We start from the raw sequence: 19,945 nt of genomic DNA, 5'->3' as shown, positions 1-19,945 counted from the left end.
TAAAATTAAGATTCAATCTTTCTGATCTTAATGTTAGGATCTAATTTTGATTCATGTGCTACTTCAGGTATTTCTTTTTGTTTCGATTTAGTTATCATCATCTTCTTCATCTTCTCAACATAATTTGTGTTGATTTTGAAATTAAGATTGTTAATACATCTTTTTGTATCTCATAAGCTTTTTATGTTAATTTGCTGATCTTTATTTTTCTTTATCTACAGGTAATGGAAGATGAAATTGATTCAAATATAGTGTGACATTCTTCAAGACTGACGAAATGAAATATTCAATTTTCGAAATCTCACTGTTAGATCTGCTTTCGATTCATATGCTAGGTCAAGTATTTTTATTTTCGATTCAGTTAACATGATCTTCTTCTTCTACTTAGCAAAATTATCTTGATTTATCGTGATTTGTTGATTTTAAGATTATAAAATTCATCCTATTATATTTCACACGCTTTTTATATTAATTAGCTCATTTTTTTTCTTGTTAATCTACATGTATTGACATATGTAATTGAATGAGTGTATTCAAGTTTTTTACAGGTATTGAAGCTTTCTTTAGTATTGATACAATTAAAGGTTCAATATTTCAGATCTCACTTTTAAGATTTGTTTTCGGTTCATGTGCTAATTCAGGTAAATTTTCTTTCTATTTAGTTTTCATGATTATTCTTTTATTCTCAATATAATTTTGTTAATTTATTGTGAATTATTAATTTTAAGATTGTTATATTCATTTTTCTAGGTCTCAAATTTTTTCATTTATTGGCCTTTTTTATTAATTTGTTGATATGGTGAATCTAATGATATTGTTCATCTTGTTCGTTTTCCTTTTTTTGTAACTTTTTAGATCGATTCCAGTTATGACAAAACCGTATACTTAGATTTTATGTTTGCTTATGCTACTAATCGTAAGTTATGTTAAATGTTCGATTTTATTTTTATTTGTTTTATTTTTAAATCCATTTGATTGATTATATACGTAGAAGACGTATTTTCATAATGATTGTTATTTTATTTTTATTTTTAAAATATTATTTATCTTAATTCTATTCTCATACGACTTTCACAGTTTATTTTATGATTTATTACATTTGACTTTAATTTTTTTAAGTTTTGTTCCCTACAAATTCTTCAATTTAATATTTTCTAATTGTTAACTATTAGTTTCTTAAGAACATATATTTTTCATGTATATTCTCAATTTATGAATTTCATACCTCTCAAGTGCATTCTTATCAAGTGTACAAAGTTATTGTACTTATTTATCGGAAGAAAAATAAAGACTACAAAAAATTAGGTAGATATAATTGGTATTTCTATCTATATCTGAATATTTATAACAAAATTTGAATATTTGTAGCAAAACTAAAAATTATAAATAAAATTTTCTCTTGATTATAAATAATTTAAACTGTCTAGAATAGCTCTTTATGTCGTCATGTTAGATCATGAACATGATTACATTTTATTGGTATATGGCATAAATGATACTTTTTGGGGAGGCAATTATTGAATCATAATTTTTTTTGTTACTTTAAAATAACATAAAATATCATTTATATTTAATGTGTTAAGTTTGTTCAGGAGAAATATTGTTAGTTTCTAAATCATTTCAAAACTATAATCAAATTTTCAGCCTAAAATTTAAATATATTAAGCCTAAATATCATTATTCAATTTCTTATAATAGAATGAAATATATGCTAAAGTTTTACTATATACTACAAGTATGATTTTGAGGAGTAGTTGTCGTAGCATTCATTATTGTTGTAATTACTTCCAACAATAATGTGTTGCTTTTACCATAGAGATTGGTTCTTATTCAGGTAATATATGTTCATGTTCTTCTCTCACCGACAACTATAATTATTAAACTACACTTTCAACTCATGATATTAATATCATCATTTTGCAACATTCATGATATAAATTTTTGCTAAATTATCATTAAGACTTGTTGGTGTAACTTGGAACTTGTGTATTGTATTTGCTTTGATAATTTTACTAACCTTAAAATATTGTATGTTCATTGTGATTGTAATGGTTGTGATAGTCGTAATCATGTGTGTTCGTGCACACACTTATATTTTATATTAAAGGAACTATGAAGTATGAAAAGAGAGCTGAATGTTAGAGAGGGAAAATAGAATGATCTTTATTGTTACATCAAAATTAGGAAGTGTTATCATCATTTTTGTAAACATCGTTTATGACCTATACTCCATTACATGTTCTCAAAGTGCAAACTTTATGATACTCATTATGATTGATTGATGTGACATGTTTGTACCTTTACAAATGATATCATAGATAAACTTTAGAAGTGGCAAATCTCGGGGATTATATATATTATCGAAAAAATACTAATACAAGGCCAATTTTTGATTCTTTGTTTTACAGTACATTAGAGATACATCGGGCATTTTTCATGATATCATTGAGTTTTATATATTTGATTGTACTTGTCATATTCTCTCATGTTACAATCATATTTTAAATCTAGTCTATGACTCCAATTGCATGTATATTGGTCTAGATCACCATTATTGCATGATGTGTATTAAGATTTTTCTAGTAGAAATTCATTTGGGAAAAGTTAAAACTGTATTTAATTTTTCTTCTAAATGACTAGAAGTCAAGGAAATTAAAGAGCAATTCAAAGGTGAATATATGATTTTTGTGGTAACCGAGACGTGCATATTTAAAGGAATAAGTTCAGTTTTATTATCCTTTAAACAATTATTGAGGGAATACGAACATTAGCGAGAAATCTAGGTTCTCATTTAAATAGTTAATCTCACATGAATCTCAGTAAATGGCATCCATTAAGTAAAATGGGAGAAATAAAATTATTAATAGAATAAATGAGATTTATGATTCTCTTGGTCATGAGCCAGTAATACTTATTGATTAGTTAGTTGACCATTGTGAAAATAGTGTTATGTTATCGCGGAATGCTGCTTAAGAACGTTGTGAGGGGTGGAAATAATGTAGTGCCTTACAGGTATAATGTTTCTGGCTCTAGCTCCACAATTTAGTATAATTTAGTGATTAATGTACGTTAAAATTTCATGTGTAATTGTAGAGCCTGACCTACAAACAATATACTCGTAAGGTAGTATATTTGTGTCAATCCTCACTACATTCACTATGTAACATTCCGCGATAGTTTAATATACACTTTTTTCACAAAGGTCAAGTGACTAATCAATCAGTATTACTGGCTCATGACCTAGAGAATCATAAATATGATTGTTCCCGTTAACAGTTTCATGTATTTCATTTCACTTTCTAGATGTTCTTTATAGAGGTTCTTGTAGGATTAAGAGTTTTAACAAGAAACTGAATATCTCGCAAGTATTCGTATTTCCTCGGTACTTGTTCAAAGAATAATAAATATGAACTTATACCTTTAATACACACATGTTGTCTACCGTAAAATTCACCCATTTACCTTTGAATTTCTCTTTAATTTCCTTGACTTATACTAATTTAGAAGAAAAATTTATTGCAGTTTCAATTTTTCTTAAATAAATTCTTACTGAAATTTTTTTAACATAAATCGTGTCACAACAGTATAAAAACTCGATACGTACTCGTTTGGACTCATATCCTAGACTTAGTTGCCATTCAACTTTAACATGAGAGATAATAATAAAGATAATCAAACGTTTGAAATTCAGTGAAATTAATATGTAGGAAACATCTCAAAATTTTGTTACTTAACAAAAGTTCCCGATATTTTGATTAGTGTGGAGATTGAAATCAAGATTATTTGTGTAATGATATTTTTTCAAGAATAAATGTTTAGCCATGAGATGATAATCATGAATTCAAATAAAAATTAATAACCTCGAGATTTGCCACTTTGTCTATAAAATGTTTCATTTTATAGACATGTAAGTATGTCATAACACTTAATTAAAATGTGTGCTATAAATTTATGTAATAAAAAAGCTACAAATAATGTTTACAGAAATTATGATAGAATTTTATAATTCAAATGTATTTTTAACATTTTTCTTCTCTCTTCGACAAATTATTACTTTCAATTATTGATAATTTTCGTAACAGAAAATACACATATACATAAAAACTGATACTGACACCATAAGTGCCCATAATAATCAAAATAGGATAATCGTGTCCATGAAATGTTCTTAAAATGTGGGAGAATGAAAGGAATCATGAGAATTTTAAAAAAGATAAGGGAATTTTGGACAAAAACTCGAAATATAATTGATTCAATTCGAATTTGATTCTATAAATATATAAAATATATTTAAAATATTGAATATTTATATAAAAATATTTTGTTATATTTTTTTTTAAAATCATATAGACTCGTTAATGCTCGATAAGGAAGACAAATTCCAATATTTTATGTCAAATTTGAGTAATTTCCTAATATGTTAACTCGTACCCGTGATTAGTTGATACGGATATACCTGCGCAGGTACAAATTTAAGCTTGATTGAGCCAAGAAAATTACTCTAGAGTCCTACACACCTGAAGTTGCTGCACACACAAAACCACCCTCAGGCCTCAGCAACTTAACTACTCAAATCCAAAATCTCTCGACTACTACTAATACATATTTTTCTATCTCTGCAATCTCAATGGCGCCTGCTGCGGTGGTTTCCAACGGCATCACCGCCGTTAAATCACCACCGGTGACCGGGAGAATATCAACGGTGTACAGTGAAGTGCAGAACAGTCGTAAAGATCACGCGCTTCCTCTTCCTGCTGTTATTAAGAAAGAGTTTAGCATTGTTGATGGACCTGATAGCTCTGCTGCTGGCAATCCAGGTTGTATTCTATCTCTATTTGTGTATATTTGTGTGTGTAATTATGTCAGTTATTATGTGTGTGTGATGATTGTAGTGTGTGTGTAAGTTTGGATTATGTGTGGCTTGAGTTGCATTGTGAAATTGGTTTGTTGCGTTGCGTAATTGTTCGGTTTAATCGAATGTTTGCATTTAGGTGTGTATTAGGTTGGACTGATTCTGTTTATGCTTGCATTATGCGTTATTTTTTAGGTTAATCAGTGATTAATTAAGTGGATGTATCATGTATGTGTATGTTTATAAGTTAACTAGCCGCTTCTCATTCTCCTTTTGTTTGTTGGATCGAAAAAGTGGAATTAGTTTGCTACATTGTTTTAGTTCTGTTTTTAAATCAAATGTATATAAGCGTAAAGCACTTCATTTCACGTTATCCTGACAAAGGAAAAAATAGAATTAGAATTAGTGTTTTGCATAGTGTTATTTCTATTCTACGTGAATCAAATGCACATGGTTTATATATGACTGCACAGGTCAGACCTGAGCCTTAATCGAAAATACGAATGTATCCTGAATCTAAATCTAACATATATGTCCAATGTACACTTCCCCAAATGCCATTAACCCCGGTGATAAAGCTTACAGTAAGCCCCCAAAAGGTCAGTATATGTTACTTCCTTGGTGGTCGCTTTTACTCAATCTTATATTCTAGACCAACAGTCTTACATGTTCCAATGTCGGATTGGTGTTGTTACAAATATGTACAAAAGTTCCAATAATTGTTGGTTCTGATTGCACTTTTTTTGAACCGCAAAATTGAACCAATTTGATGAATCGTATTATTTCTTTGTTTGAATTAGATTTAGATGTATGTACATTACATGTGTGTTTTGTAGGTCCGGAGCTTAGAGTGATAATTAAGGTATATGTATGTGTGTGCCTGTATATTTTTTGTTTGACTCGTGTTCTGAACTTAAGATCTGGGCTTTATTACCTAAGGTTGTCCAACTTAGAGGAGTAGAAGTTTCGACTGATTTTCCATTTATTTGCAGATGAAATTGCCAAGTTGTTCCCATGCTTGTTTGGACAGCCTTCAGCAATGTTGGTACCTGGTGACGGAAAGGGATTGGGATCTGGTCAAAATCTGAAGATAGGTGTGGTTCTATCTGGAGGCCAAACTCCTGGAGGGCATAATGTCATTTCGGGAATTTACGGTAGCATCTTAAACCTTGGATTGTTGAAGTTTTTAAGTAATCCAAATGCTTTAGGGCATTTCTGATAATATGTAGGTTGCTATCCTTATATCATTAGTTACATGATTGGTACTGTAATTAAGAAATCGGTTTTACCTGCAATTGAGGTTACCATAGTGTAGCGGTCGTTTAAAGTACATCAGACTAGTAGGCTCCCCTAATTTTTTTTAATTGGAAACTAGTGTTGAAAAAGTACTTTTTAGCTACTTTTTACTTATAAGTCAAAAGGAAATCTTAGCTAAAGCGCTCTAGTAGAAGATATTGTTAACTTCGATGAAGTTGTTTCAAGTAATTTTGCAATTGACACATGTTACTGACATGCGAATATGCAAGATTTTCTTATTGCAAATTATCTTAGAAGAAGTTCTTAGTCTTTCAGGGAGTAGGTTGCAGGTGCTAGGCTTGTCATTTAGTTGTGCTTTTGTTATATACTGTTATGTTAATATTTTTTTCTTTACATGGATACTAAAACTTTACTTTCGTACCATGAATGTAGACTATTTGCAGAATCGTTGCAAAGGGAGCACACTGTATGGATTCAAGGGTGGTCCAGCTGTGATCATGAAGTGTAAATATGTGACATTGACCTCAGAATATATTTACCGTTACAGAAATCAGGCAAGTCATTCACTTGTGAATGTTTAATCGAGCAAGTTTTGACGTTTGGTACTTATATGTTTTATTTGCCACTAAATGAGTTTAGACTTATTGTTTAAAAGCACATAATATGTATACACATCTACAGAGAGATAATATTGATCGAAGTGTCTAAGTTAATGAGGCGCACACCTTGCCTTGGTGACTATGCTTAATGAGGCACGCACCTTACCTTTTTTCGTCGAGCTTAGGCTGTATTTGGGTCTTGTGCGTAGGTTTATCTTTCGCCTTAATCAATACTATCGATATTCCAAATGTGATTTTTTTTTATTCTTCAAATCATTCACGAAGTTGACAGTCTTAAACTTAATGTAGATGGATGTTGGTTAGCTCATATTTTTTATAAATGAAATGGTAAAAAGAGCTGGTGTGCCTGAAACTTGTATTACTTCTACAATATAACATGTTTTTTATTCCAATATTTCCATAGCTTCACTCTGGGAAATAGTCTGAAATCTGAATAGACTTGTAGGCGCTGCATTTTTACAAATTACGTTTTAGTTTAGCTCTGAATCTAATCTATATCAGATAGAATGAAGTTGGTTGAACTTATGAAAAATGGTTTCATTGTGTCAGGGTGGATTTGATATGATTTACAGCTGAAGGGACAAGATTGAGACCCCTGAACAGGTTTTTTTTGGTTCTTAAATTCATTGCTTTATGTAGGGCAATTCCAATATAATTGGAGTTGAATGATTTGGTTTCAGTTTAAGCAAGCTCAAGAGACGGCGCTAAGGCTTGATCTTGATGGGCTTGTTGCAATTGGTGCAGATGACTCAAACACTAACGCATGTCTCCTTGCTGAAAACTTTAGGTGAACTGTTTTAAACAAGTTAATGCATGGATAATTTCTTCCTTGCCTCTGCTTCTATAAAGTTTTGCTCACTTAGTTCCTGAGTTTATTGCAACTGAAATTTTGTTATAATTGTATAATTAGGAGTAAAAATTTAAAGACTAGGGTGATTGGATGCCCAAAGACTATTGATGGTGACTTGAAGTGCAAAGAGGTTCCCACAAGTTTTGGGTTCGACACTGCATGCAAGGTAATTCACATTGACTTTAGTGTTTGCTCTTCCAACTTCTTGTATGTCTGCATTGCTTCATGGCAATGGAAAAGGGGTTCGTTTAAATGTGTTCTCTCTAAGAATTTATCATATAAATGCCTAATCTATTACAAAATAGTTTTATTAAAAATCTCAGCATAAAATTGGTTGATGAATTAAAGGTCATTCATCAAGTCCAGAATGGTACATATTGTTAAACTTGGACATGTACAAGTATTGTTTTAAGACCTTTACACAACCAAACAATATATTTTAAAATGCAACCCTCTGATTTCGCTTTGATTATAGGTAGACAATTAAAGAGGACTTTCTAAACTTTGAGGATGGGGTAAAGATCATTAGTTATGGACAAATATCGAATAAGATATGATATTTAGTCATTTAGAAGTTCAGCAAACCCACTGGAATTTTCCCTTCAGCTTGTGTACACAATTTTTTGGACCATGGAGAGTAAAATCTAATATTTTGTAATAAGCTCGATATGAATGAATACATATAGTGTATTTGATGTATCAAACCTGAGAATTGAATACTATGTGAATAGGAAAAGAATAATGGCAGTAAACAAAATACCTCACCTTGAAATAATTCTTACACAATGCAACCTATACAGTCACGAAAAAGGACACCTAGACTAAATTCCCAAAGTTTTAATTGGAGTGAAAGGAATGGAGAGTTAGGTTCCTCCCAAATTAACACACTATATTGCATATTCTTGTTTGTGTTTGGTTTTGCACTTCCTATAATTTCTCCTGTAGTAATTGTTAAGGCAAAAACACGCGCTAATAATACACGCAAGTATACGCGTTCACAAGTAATATAGAATACTTTCTAGTTCGTTCCCACAGAGACTCAGACTAATTATGTTCAATTAACACTCACTCACCAATGTATAATTACTTCTCAATGTCAAGACAATAACACTTAGATTTGATTAACTAATTATTAACTACAATTAACTACGAGAATTAAGCATTTAATTGACACTTGAATTAACAATATTAAAACACACATGATATCACAACTTCATTACTACTTCCTTCAATAGTCATTGTTATTACCCTTAGCATGCAACAGTTATGATATTAATCGAACAACACGAAACTGATAAAAGCCAACTTTCATTGTACTAATACCATTCTATCAAGCATCCACAATTAAGACAGAAGTTGAATAGGCATCAATTATGTTGAGACCCTATATGTCTACAGAATTTGACAACATAACGATTTAAACACAAATTATTCCTTTAGATTACAGGGCAAGTAAAACGGTTAGAGTTATCCGCTAATCATGCATACACATACACGAACCTATGCTAGCATGGCAAGTTCTCAACCTCAAGATCCACCGTCGCTTCACAAGAGATTAACACCCTATCTTATATGTTCGCGACACACATAAAACGAATAAGCACAACCAATACTAGATATCATACAATCATCACACACTAAGGTATTAAACACTAACTAAAGAATTCCATAGTAAATCCGTTACGACCACATGATCACGATTAGCCCATGATAGAACTCATCGTCATCATGGTTTCATATGAAAACATGATAATAACACACGAGAATAATTAAAACTACTTATATTAAACCAGAGTACGTCACAAGAGTAAATAGGTTCAAAGTAAAGAAAACTAGCATCCAACGTTACAACGAAATAAAGAATCACAAGAAAATATGCTTCCTCTTCGTTGCGGTGTGCTAAAACGGTCTTCTTCCTTATCTCCTTGCTCCTCGATTAATACTACGATCCAACACTATGTGAAACGTCTCTGAAAACTACTTATATAGGAGTCCCATAAAACCCAGCTAACTCAGAAGTTGGAAGCTTAACAGAATCAGGAGTCTAAAATAATTATTTTAAAATTCCGTCCCTGAGCGGCCGCTTAGCATTCCTGAGCGGGCGCTCAGCTTCCTGAGCGGTCGCTCATCAGAGCTGAGCGGGCGCTCAGACCCCTTCTGGAAAATGCTCTGTTTTTGCTCCCGTTTCTTGCTGCATTCTGCTCCCATCTTCCCACTTGCAATGTCAAACACATGCCAAGGCTTATTCTTGATGAAATATCTCCAGAAATGCAATTAATACCCTGAATGCACAAACACTAGAAAAATGCATCAAAATCACAAAATACTTGATTCCAAGACATCAATTCAAGCCATTATAAACGTTCTAAGTGGTATAAAATGTCACTTATCACACCTCAAACTTAAATCGATTCTTGTCCTCAAGCGTCACAGACTCAAAAACAAAACAGAAACATGCATGAATGCAATCTATATGAAATGCAGCGATCCCCCTTACTACGACCAAACCAACCAACTTACGACATCTCAACAATGCAATTAAGCGAATATAAAGATCAATCAGATCATGGAAATTAACATACAGCCGGAAACGTGGTGTGTGCGGATGCTTAGTAGATATGCTTCGAAACTAGATCAATTATCATAACTCGGCTATCCTCAAGGTAATCACATGATTATACGAAGAATAAAATTCTAGGCACAAAATGACTTATAACACTTCAAGATTACTGGAGCTTATTACGGAATCATGCTTTTTATTAAACACAACACACAAATGCTTATTTGACCATGCAATGAGTGAGGTCCACAAAAGACTTATACAATGACATCCATGTAGCGAGCGTTAGGTTAGCGGATCCCAGACTATAAAAGCCTTAGGTCACTAGGCACAAAGTCCCCTAAGAACTTAATAACTCGAATACCAAAGAGCCCACTCGTGATCAATTATGCATTAACTTTTTACTTCTTTTTTTTTTCTTTTCTTTTGTTCTCTCTTTTTTTTTCTTTTTTTTTCTATATTTTTTTTCAATATTTTTTCAAAATTTCTGAGTAAGTGCGTTTCGCTCCATCTTGCTCAACCCTAGACTACTCGCATAAAAATACGAGCCGGCTACTAGCCATTTGACGCCTAGCCACAATTAGCAATGAATTCCACTTTTTACTCCAATTTTTCTTTTTATGCCTTTTATCACTAAAAACCTATTATAAATTCTAAGCATAATCAATAGATTAAACTTGAAAACCATCAAACCATAAAAACAATCTAGTCCTTAAGTATTCTCTAAGACTTAGTGAAATTACAAGTGTTTCTAGCATGCACGTCAACCTACAAGACTCAACATCACTTTAACGCTATCACTACACCCGCATCAATATCACAAATCAATTGGTAAAGCAACGCAAAAGGGATCATGGTATATGCATGAGCTAAATGACATGATAAATAAGTTATAAAATTAAAAAAAAACCTATATGGCAAAAGTGCGTTTATATGAACTAAACTATCATGAATATGCAAACTATATGACACACACACACAATATTCCTTAACTACCAACTACCACCCCTAACTTTAAAATTTTCCTTGTCCCCAGTGAAGGTAGTAGAAAGGAACACAGGGTATACCTACTCGGAGAGATCATCATCATCATCATCACCCTCAGAGGGTGGAGTATCAGGAGGCAGATATGCAGAGTCCTCACCAAAAACTGGCCACTGGATGTCAGCTCCAAGGCCTCTAAAAGCAGTCCCAAGCGCAAGGGTGAGCTCCTGAGCAAACCTGCTCTGCGTATCATACATAGCATCCATCCTCCTCGACAGCCTCCTAGTACTGGGCATCAGCCATCCCAGCACCCTCATGAACTCTAGAAGAGCCTGCCCCGTCACGCCCTGGCCTCACCATGGTAGCACCACGTGCTGGACGCCCTCCTGGAAGACGATAACCCAGCCCATGCTCCTCGGGCTCTCCACCAGCCCACTCCTGCATCGCATTCAGAGTCCCGGAATCAATAGGAGCGGCCGGTAGCTGCAACTACTCGTGAGACGGCCACTGAACTACCACTGCTCGGCAAAGCTTTGTAAACAGTGGATGCATAAGGGATGTTCATGTGCTTAGCTCCCCTCAAAAAACTTCAGAATTCCTTGGTAGATAAAACTCACCAAGGTCCACATAGTACTCCTCATTCAAAATACCCCATAACAACTGTGCTCGCTCAACTGTAACCTCATGTGCATGTGAAGTAGGCAGAATATTAGCGCAAATAAAGGCATTCCATGCACGGGCATACCTATTCATCGCAATCGCCGGGAAAATGGCGATACTCGTTTAGTCCCAGTCTTGAAAGTCCAAACTATGCCCGGCCTACAGAGAGTAGCACAAATCAAATCCAAGTCAAATCTTCAGCAGTCTTCTCGTTCCAATTCTCCTCTGTGGGCTTCCTCTGTCGCTGCCCAATATACGGCGAATCGCCTCAGGGTGATATGATAATCCACCGTCATCCCCCGCATAACAGAAAACCCATTATTTCAGCCTTCGCGTTCGCATAGAACTCGCGAACAACGCTCATCGGAACTGCCTCTGGTGACTCACAAAAAGCAATCCAAACCCTTCTCAGCAATCATTAGCAACAACTCACCATTCCTCCCCGATGGTAAGAATCCCTCCTTCAAAATCGGTTTACCCAGAAGTCTAGTATACTCCTCCTCAGCAGCCCTATCAAACAAACGAGGCCTCGCAGCAGTACCCCTCGAAGAATCAGCAGTAGGATCAGTGCTGCTGCTATCAATAGTCCTGGATCTCTTGGGTGCCATCGAAACTGAGAAAAAGTCTTTAAGATTTGTGTTTTTGAATATGGGAGAGAGTTTAAGGTTTGAAAGTGTATCGGGGAGTATATGGAATAGTTGTATATATATAATGTAGAGATTAGGGTAAAATTGATTAGGAGTGGGTTTGAGGGTTAAAAATGTGGGTAATGGGAAGATAATTCGTGGGTAATGGGGCGCTCAGGGGTCTTCTGGAAAAAAAAATTCTTGCCCTATCTCACAGAATGGGATACATCTCCTGATGATCTGGTCAGCTCCTTGTCTAAACAAATACGGTTCATCCCACATATACCACTTCACCTCATGCAGAAACTTCTTCTTTTGAGCTGTATTCATATTAGGAGGCATTATATGCTGACAAGATAATTCACAATATCTGCGAACCATGGCTCTTCCTCCTGAACTGCGAACAACTGCTCATCCGGAAAAGATTCGTTGATCAATGTCTTATCAAGTGAAGTAGACTCGGGATTCTCCAATCTAGAGGAGATGGTCAGCTACTTGATTCTGAGTACCTTTTTGATCCTTGATCTCTAACTCAAATTCCTGTAGCAAGAGCACCCAACGAAATGAGTCAGGCTTCGAATCCTTCTTGGAAACCAAATAGCGGATGGCCGCATGATCAGTGAACACTGTCACTTTTGTCCCAAGTAAATAAGATCGAAATTTTTCGAAACCAAAGACTATAGCCAAAAGCTCCTTCTCAGTAGTGGTGTAGTTCATTTGAGCTCCATTTAAAGGTCTTGCTAGCATAGTAGACCACATGAAAGAGATTATATATTGCGCTGCCCAAGAACTGCGCCCACCGCATAATCACTCACATCACACATCATCTCAAAGGCTCTGTCCAATCAGGTTATCAAACTCTTCTTGAGCGTCTCGAATGTCGTCAAGCATTCATTATCAAATTTGCAAGACACATCCTTCTCAAGCAAGTTGCACAACGGCTTCAGATATCTTCGAAAAGTCCTTGATGAAACTCGTGATAAAAACACCGCATGACCAAGAAAACTACGAATTCCTTTCACAAGAAATAGGTGGTGGAAGATTTCAATGACTCCCACCTTGGCTTTGTCCACCCTCAAGACCCTTGCTAGAGACCTTATGCCCAAGAATAATGCCTTCACGCACCATAAAGTGAATTTTTTCCCAATTGAGCACCAAATTAGTTTCCACACACCTTTTGAGCATCGCACGAAGATTATTCAAACATTCATCATACGAATGTCCAAAGACGGATAAGTCATCCATAAACACCTCGACATTATTTCCAATCATATCAGAGAATATAGCCATCATACATCTCTGAAAGTGGCCGGCGTGCCACATAAGCCAAACGAAACTCTGCGAAAAGCAAACGTTGCCAAATGGACAAGTGAAGGTAGTCTTTTCTTGATCCTCTGGTGCAATACATATCTGATTATACCCGAATAACCATCCAGAAGATAATAATACTCATGACCGGCCAACCCTGTCAAGCATCTGATCAATAAATGGAAGGGGGGAAGTGATCCTTCTTTGTTGCCTTGTTCAACTTTCTGTAGTCCATGCATACCCTCCATCCTGTGGACTGTTCGAGTAGGGATGGCTCGTTCTTCTCATTTGCTACCACAGTAATACCTCCTTTCTTAGGTACACATTGCACGAGGCTCACCCAAGAACTGTCACGAAATAGGATAAATGATTCCTGCATCCAGTCACTTCAGAATTGCTTTTCTCACCACTTTTTTCATGATAGAATTAGTCTTCGTGTTGCTCAACAGTCGGCTTACTACCTTCCTCTAGCAGAATTTTATGCATGCAGTATGAAGGGTTGATCCCTTTGATGTCTGCTATAGTCCATCGATAGCCGATTTGAATTCTCTCAAGATCCTCAAGAGTTTGTCCTCCTCACTACCTGAAAGGTTAGATGCAATAATAACAGGTTAAAGTAGATGCATCACCTAAAAAAGCATACTCAAGTGTTCAGGCAATGGTATAAGCTCCAAGGTAGGTGCTTCCTCAATAGATGGTTTGAGATTTCATTCAGCATTTTTGAGGGCAGAAGTACCAAGAGATTCAATGGCATGTCTAGCTTTCGCCTCCAAGGAGAAACATTTAGATATTGTAGTTGCTCATTGTCATCCTCATCCTCACTGTCAAAATCCCCCACTAAGGTTTTCTCTAATGCATCAGACATTCGCATATGATCAAGTTCTGATGTAACCGCAGAATCAATCAAATCCACCTTTAAGCCTCCTCGTCTTCTGTATGGAATTTCATCGCTTTGAATACATTGAATGTACATCCTGATCCTGCCACCCGCATAGTAAGTTCACCTTTCTGCACATCTATCAAGGTACGGCCTGTAGCAAGAAAGGTCTCCCCAAGATTATGGGAATCTTCTTATCTTCCTCGAAATCCAGAATAACAAAGTCTGCAGGAAAGAAGAGCTTATCCACCTTTACTAGCACATCCTCCACTATGCCTCGTGGGTATGTAATAGGAACGATTAGCCAATTGTAGAGACATGTAGGTGGGCTTGTGGATTAGGCAAATTCAACTTTTTGAAGATCGACAACAGCATCAGATTGATGCTTGCTCCCAAATCACACAGGCACTTGTCCAAAAGACAACTTGCCAATGGTGCAAGAAATGGTTGAAGCTACCTGGATCTTTAATCTTTGGAGGTAACTTTTGTTGCAGCACAGCACTGCATTCTTCCGTTACGTAGCAACGGTCTCAAGGTCATCCAGTTTCATCTTCCTTTGAAAGAATACTCTTCATAAATTTCGCATAACTAGGCATTTGCTCAAGAGCCTCAGCGAAAGGTATATTGATTTGAAGTTTCTTGAACCACCTTCCAGAAACTTACCAAACTGCTTATCCAGCTTTTGTTGTTGCAATCTCTTAGGGAAAGGTGGTGGAGGATAGAGTTGTTTCTCCCCTGTATTACCCTCAGACAGAGTGTGTCAACAGTAGACTTCCTTGGTTCCGCCACTTTCTCCTCTTGCTAGCTTCTTCATCACCAACTTCAGCTTCCCCGTCTTTTGCTTTTTCAGCATCAGCAACTTTTCCAGACCTTAAGGTAATAGCCTTGACTTGCTCTTTAGCTTCCTTCCTGCCTGGCACTTCAGGTATCGCTGGGAAGTGTGCCAGGTTGACGATTGAGCACCTGCATTGGCTATTTGACCGATTTGATTTTCAAGGTCTTGATAGAGACCGCCTGACTTTTGCACAACAGCTTAAGTTTCTCAAAATCAGCACTAGAGGGTGGAGCAGCACCTCCTTGTTGAGGATATGATTGCCTTTGAGCATACTGCTGTGGTTGCTGGAATCCAGGTGGATTAACTGTTTACTTATGCCTTGCTGATATGGTTGCTGAATAGGCATTCTGATTATTACTCCAGCTGAAATTTGGATGATTTCTGTTGTTAGGATGATAAGTAGCTGGCACAGGCTGCTGCGGTCGCTGATAATTGTTCACATACTAAACAGATTCATTAACAAGAGAACACTGATCCGTAGCATGAGACCTGCACAAAGCTCACAGACCCATAGCTACCTGATTGGACTCCATAGGTGGCTAAAGAATCGACCTTCATAGACAGCGCTTGGAGCTGCGCTGCAATAGCTGTAGCTGCATCAACTTCCAAAATACTGCTACCTTCCCAGGCATCATCCTTTGAGTTGTGTGCTAAAACGGTTCTTCTTTCTCCTTGCTCCTCGATTAATACTACGATCCAACACTATGTGAAACGTCTCTGAAAACTACTTATATACGATTCCCATAAAACCCGGCTAACCAGAAGTTGGAAGCTTAACAGAATCAGAAGTTTAAAATAATTATTTTAAAATTCCGTCCCTGAGCGGGCGCTCAGCTTCCTGAGCGGTCGCTCAGCCGAGCTGAGCGGGCGCTCAGACCCCTTCTGGAAAATGCTCTGTTTTTGCTCTCGTTTCTTGCTGCATTTTGCTCCCATCTTCCCACTTGCAATGCCAAACACATGCCAAGGCTTATTCTTAATGAAATATCTCCATAAATGCAATTAATACCCTGAAATGCACAAACACTAGAAAAACGCATCAAATTCACAAAATACTTGATTCCAAGACATCAATTCAAGCCATTATAAGACGTTTTAAGTGGTATAAAATGCCACTTATCAGTAATGTGGTGAAACTAAGTTGGAGAGAAAGATGAACCTTAATGTTTTAAATTGTGTACAATTAAAATTTTAGAAGTAGGATGCTAAGTATTATACAGAGGAACATGATTATATTGGTTTATAATTTTTAAATTTCAATATACTTAAGTATTTTACCTCTCAATTTAATTCCTAAAATCATTCCCATTCTAATTCAAAAAAATCAATGTTACTTCTGTAACCATGACAGATATTAGAAATAATTTAATTTAACAATAGTACAATACCACGTAGCAGAAGGCTCATGCTTAATGTAAAACTGATAGATGGCTGTATGTAGCACTAAAATTACAATTCCTATCTGGTTCAATTTTTTACCAGTCAGCGGTACATCAAATTTCGAATTTGTAGTGACTTGCTGTTTTTCATGCAGATATATGCGGAAATGATTGGAAATGTCATGACAGATGCTCGCTCCACAGGAAAATATTATCATTGTGAGCACATCATTAATCTATAGGATCCTGTGTTGTTCCGTTCTTACATTTGGCCATCTTTTCTCATTGGTTGACTACAACATATTTATTGAAACAAAACATTCTTAACGCTTCAAGATTTTTACAAAACTAGCTCATTACCCTGGAGTATGTACTATGATGTACTATCTTGCAGTTGTACGACTTATGGGACGTGCTGCCTCGCATATTACACTGGAGTGTGCCTTACAAACTCATCCAAATATCACTCTTATTGGTGAAGAGGTGTTTTAGTGACATAATTAATGCAGCTGATCAGTGGCTTAAAAACCATTTGAGTTGGCAACAATCTCATGTATCTGGCATAAAAGAATGATTAATAACTATAGTTTCAGGCATCAGAATAGTTGTGGGATTTTCATATAGAAGATATAATCTTACTGCAGGTTGCCTGCAAGAAAGAAACCTTAAAAAGTGTTACAGATTATATTGCTGATGTGATTTGTAAGCGTGGAGAGCTTGGTTATAACTACGGTGTGATACTTGTACCTGAAGGACTTATTGATTTTATTCCAGAGGTTTGTTCTGCTTTCAGTTTTTATTTAACTGTTGTTTACTAGTGTTTCTCCTATGGCACATTATATCTATCTGCTGATGTTAAATTATGCACACTATTTGACATAAATTCATTGTTTTGCTGTCATCATATGTAGGTCCAACACCTCATTGCAGAACTAAATGAAATTTTAGCCAATGACATTGTAGATGAAGGTGGTCTTTGGAAAAAGAAACTTGCACCCCAATCACTGGAGCTTTTTGAATTACTACCTCCTGCAATTTAAGATCAGTTGATGCTTGAAAGAGATCCACATGGAAATGTCCAGGAATGTACAGTATCTGATTACGGCTTTGCCTTCAGCATTCCTACTTCTAAGCTCTGTAAAGCAACAATTATGTCATTTACCTCCAGGTGGCCAAGATAGAAACAGAGAAAATGCTTATCCAAATGGTTGAGACTGAATTGGAGCAGAGGAAGCAGGCAGGTTTATACAAGGGCCAATTTCAAGGACAGTCTCATTTTTTCGGGTACATTGTATATTAATATAGTTGTCTTAATTGCTATTGTTGACGAGCTCAAACTGCATGAGTTCATCTTCAAGAAAATATTTGATGTTGTTCCTGATCTTGTGCTTTGTGAATTTTAAATCTCAGTTATGAAGGACGGTGCGGTTTGCCATCAAATTTTGACACTACATACTGTTATGCATTGGGTTATGGTGCTGGAGCTCTACTTCATAGTGGAAGACCGGATTGATCTCATCGGTGTGTATTTTTGTTCATCATTTCTGATTTGTAATACCTATAAAAAGGTGTAATGACTTTTTGATGAAGAGAAAATTCTAGCAAGCCATTTTTAGAAATATATCAAGTTACTCAGATTAATGCATCTGTAGGTTGGAAATTTGGCTGCTCCTGTTGAAGAATGGAATGTTGGTGGCACTGCATTAACTTCTTTGATGGATGTTGAGAGGCGACATGGTATATAACCGTAGTCGTAGACCATTGGGACCATTGGGTGATATTTATGTGCTATTTTCTGAAATATGATTATGTGATTTATAGTTTTCCTATACTGTGATGAGTTATCTGTCAAATTTGTTTGAATCTGGAGTAAGCCGTTAATCTCAGTAGAACATAAAATAGAAGGAGATAGTTCCAGAACATGAAGCCTAGTTTATTACCTAGTTTCACTAAAACACGAACGTGGAAGCATACCTGAAGAATATATGAGGGATATCATAGGAGGAATCTTTAAGATGATTTGGTAATCTATTTGATCTTTGTAAAGTTTTTTTATGGGAGTTTTAAGAAAAGAACCCAATGATAGATTGTGGGGGTTGTAATCCCTTTATAAATAACTGGTATGTCAGCTGCAATGCAATAATGTAGTTATTATTCAGCCCTCGTAAAATAATATTATATAATGACATCTTACAATTATATCATGATTAATATCTACACCTTAAAGTCAGTTAATCAACCATAAATTAGATCATTAACTGTAGCCTTAATTTAAATGAAATTATATACATTTTATTATTTATGTGTTTACAAATGGATGGAAATTGATTATATAAATTAATCTAACAAAACATGGTAGAAGATGGTATTAAGGATTGTCCTTTCCTAATATATCAACAGATGTGTTCCTGTGTCTCTGTAACATTCCGAGGGAAAATACTAAAGTGTACATGCTTTATAAGTGATTTGAGTATTAGCTATTTTGTAATCAATTGATATTTCTTGCATGAAAAAAAATGACATTCAACTTTATGAAATTATATACTTTGCAGATAAATTCAAGCCAGTGATTAAGAAAGCAATTGTAGAGCTTGATGGTAGGGGTTTCTGTTTTTGCACATTTCCCCGTCCTTGTAGCCCATATACAAATATGCCTTACATTAAGTATAATAAAGATATTCCTGTATTGATATGCCGTGCTCTTATGTTCATTCATCTATATCTAACTCCACAACTGTCTATTAAACTTTATTTTATTTGTATGCATAAAATTTTCAGCTGCACCATTCAAGAAATTTGCTTCCATGCGTGAAGAATGGGCCCGAACAAATTGTTACATCAGTCCAGGTAAGTTCACTTCTTATCATAGTTACAATAATTACAGACACTAGGATCTGTCTAGCTTATTCAATATGAGTTCTTTATAAACTATATACACATGTGACTATTACCCCTGTAACTCTTTTATTGTCGTGTCACAGTAATTTTCAAATTCTAGAATCCGTCTTAGCTTATGCAGTATACATTTTACATAAATCTGTTGGCCTATGTGATTAACTTTCCACTTGCTGGCCTTGAATTTTTAGAGATTTAACTATTTCATTTAGCAAAAAAAAACTTTCGTTTTGTTTATTACATTA

At 35.3% G+C, this 19,945-nt stretch overlaps 1 pseudogene; it reads left to right on the top strand.

Moving 5' to 3' along the window:
- Positions 1–4,487: 4,487 nt before the first annotated feature.
- On the top strand, positions 4,488–19,696 carry LOC141685885 (pyrophosphate--fructose 6-phosphate 1-phosphotransferase subunit beta-like; annotated as a pseudogene).
- Positions 19,697–19,945: the final 249 nt, after the last annotated feature.

Source organism: Apium graveolens, chromosome 9 (genome assembly GCF_009905375.1).
Source record: "Apium graveolens cultivar Ventura chromosome 9, ASM990537v1, whole genome shotgun sequence".
Classification (NCBI taxonomy): domain Eukaryota; kingdom Viridiplantae; phylum Streptophyta; class Magnoliopsida; order Apiales; family Apiaceae; genus Apium; species Apium graveolens.
The sequence above is the reverse complement of the archived record's forward strand: the minus strand, read 5'-3'. Positions and strand labels throughout refer to the sequence as shown.